Genomic DNA, 2842 nt, shown 5'->3' on the forward strand with positions numbered 1-2842 from the left:
CTCTCCAGGAGAACGTTAATTAAGGGTCTGCTCCGTGGGCACCGTTATATAAAACAAGTCCAGAAGACACAGGCCTGCAGATCAGGAGCCTGAAACTTCAGCACGCAAACTTGACTTTCCATTTCTTCTTCTACCAAGTTCGTTATGCTTATACTCTGGTTTCTCTTCAGATCGAATAAATCTTTCGCCTTTTACCAAGTTCATTATGCTTTTATGGTATTTGAACTTTCGTGTTTGGGACCCTTAGGACCCAGGGATCTCTATCTCAGCAGAGTCAAAAGTGTATGTGTGGGCTTTTCCTAAGTAGAATGGTGATACTAGAGAGGGTTTTTTGGTGAATAGTCTGAACAGTAGGCTTGACATCGTTATTAAGCACAGAGACACGTCAACGTGAAAAATATCCTGATGCTGTTCTGGGCTGCTGTTAGGAAGACAGCAATCCCCTTCCGTCTTTTTAACTGGAGGACAGAGACCACCGCCCCCCCCCCCCGCCACCATACATGGGTTTGAACTGGTCATCTATGAAGTCATTCAGTCCAGCTCAAGCCATGCGCTTTCCTGCTTGTGTTTCATAGCCAAACATGCCATTTACACTCTTTTTCATCCTCCTTCTTTACCTAGAATACAGATTTCCTCCATGTAGGCACTCAAATATCTGCTGAATGAATTATTCCAATTACGGACACCAGCATCACTTGTTCTGGGAGCTTGACCTGGGAGTCATCTTTGACTCCTCCCTCTTCATATCCCTCCTCCACTACGTTCGAGGAGTCTACCTCTTCACATGCTGCTAGATACGATGCTTCCTCTTCTTCTTCTGATTCCCCACCCCTCCCACTCCAGGCCTGGGATGAATAGCTCCTCATGATGTATTTCGTTGTTGCAGCTGTCTATTTCTTCGTTTCATTATCATAAACTTAACCCTGCAATCCAGCTAGATGAGGAGGGGAGTCAGGAAAACGCGGAAACTGCCGAACTATATGCACAAAGATTATAGGATATTTCGAGCAGGTGGGGGTGAAGGGGTGGCCGCAGAAGGAATGGTCTGGCAGCTAAGATAAAACACAAGTCAGAGTTGGTAGATTTGTCCAGCCAGTAATGATGATCTTCCTGCTGGTCTTGCCATTCCTGAATTCAAAGCATCCCATGGCTTCCAGAAGATTCCCGCCCTCTTTCACCTTGCCAAAGGCCACAGAGCTGCCATCCATACGCACAGTCTCAGAGGTGCAGACGAAAACCTGGAACTGTTCGTCTTGAGTCCAGCATTTGTCATGGACAAGATGTCAGGACCCGTGCGCTTCGGGATGAAATTCTCATCATCAAATTTCTCCCCATAGATGGACTTGCCGCCAGTGCCATTATGGCGTGTGCCGTCACCTCCCAGGCACATAAATTCCAGAATAATCTTACCATGAAGGCAGGGACCTTTATACCCAATCCTTTCCCTCCAGTGCTCAAAGCAGGTAAGTTCTCTGCTGTCTTCAGAACTTTGTCTGCTAACAGCTCGAAGGAGAAGCCGCCCATAGGCTCACCAGCCATGGCGATGTTGAAAAACATGGTGGAGTTGCCCACCTCTGGGCGGTGGCTCCGGGGCGGTGTTGTCTACAAGATCTCATTACCTATTTCTAACTCCGAACTCACCTGCCCTCATCTTTCCCAAATCCCAGCCACCTGGATACCCAGTCACCAATTTTCCATATGTACCGTCTCATGGTGGTACTTCCTGGAGCAAGAATTTATTACTCTGTCACCTCCCTATGAACTTCAAGGTCTTCTGCTCCATCTTCCCCACAGGGGCCCAATTACTTTCCTGCTTCTCTGCAGCAATCATGCACACATACCCTGGCCAGCCTCTCCACCTACCCCACACGGGTCGTCTGCGTCCCTCCCCCCAGCCTTTGTCCCTGCTCTCTCTGCTCCTAGACTGATTCCTGTTTGTCCCACCTGTCATCTCGATGCCTCCTTTCAAGGCGCTTCTAGGAAACCTGTCCTGACCCCTGGGCCCTCAGCCATGCCTCCTTCCTCTCAACGCTCACTGACCCTCACCTGCCCCACCCCCCTCCACCGCGAATTCTTGGTTGCACGCTCTCACGTATGGCTCCACGATTGCTTCTTGCGGATTGGTATTGTGTCCTCAGCTAGATTTTCACAAAGATAATTTTAGATTTATAGACAGTTGCAAAAATAGTACTTGCCTCGTCCCCATCATTCGGTGTTCCTTTATGTTCAAGTCTTACATAATCCCTAGGACAATGATCAAAGCCGGAATATTAAGCTTGGTCAACATCACCAGCCAAATCACAGAATTTATTACGGTTTCACCAGTTTTCCACTCATGTCCTTTTTCGATCTCAGGAGATAATCTAGGCTTTCACATGACTTGGACACATCATGAATCTTGAGTCTCCTTCCCCCTGTACGGCTCCTCAATCCTTCCTTATCTTTAAGACCATGACTCTTTTGGAGAGTACTCATCAGCTATTTTCTAGAATGTTCTTCAACTTGGGTTGGATATTTTCTCTTGAGGAGAGTGGGATTACACATGACCGAGAAGAACCCCACAGCAGTGGTGCATCCTTCTCAGCATTTCCTGTGAAGAAGCCATACGACATCAATATGGCTTACTGGTGGTGTCAACCCTGATCACTCAGTTAAGGCATGTCTGTCAGGATTCTCCAGGGAGAGTGATGTATTCCTTTTTTAATTACTAAACGTTTTGGAGGGAGATACTTTAAAATGCTACAAGTGGGGCGCCTGGGTGGCTCAGTCAGTTAAGCGTCCGACTTCAGCTCAGGTCATGATCTCACGGTTCGTGGGTTTGAGCCCCGCGTCGGGCTCTGTG

General features: G+C 47.9%; 1 pseudogene; it reads right to left on the minus strand.

Annotated features, from left to right (window-relative positions):
• Positions 1 to 1052: 1052 nt before the first annotated feature.
• Positions 1053 to 1651, minus strand: LOC120244758 (annotated as a pseudogene).
• Between the last annotated feature and the right edge of the window lie 1191 nt (positions 1652 to 2842).

Source organism: Hyaena hyaena, unplaced genomic scaffold, assembly GCF_003009895.1.
Source record: "Hyaena hyaena isolate Hyena2069 unplaced genomic scaffold, ASM300989v1 scaffold_389, whole genome shotgun sequence".
NCBI lineage: Eukaryota > Metazoa > Chordata > Mammalia > Carnivora > Hyaenidae > Hyaena > Hyaena hyaena.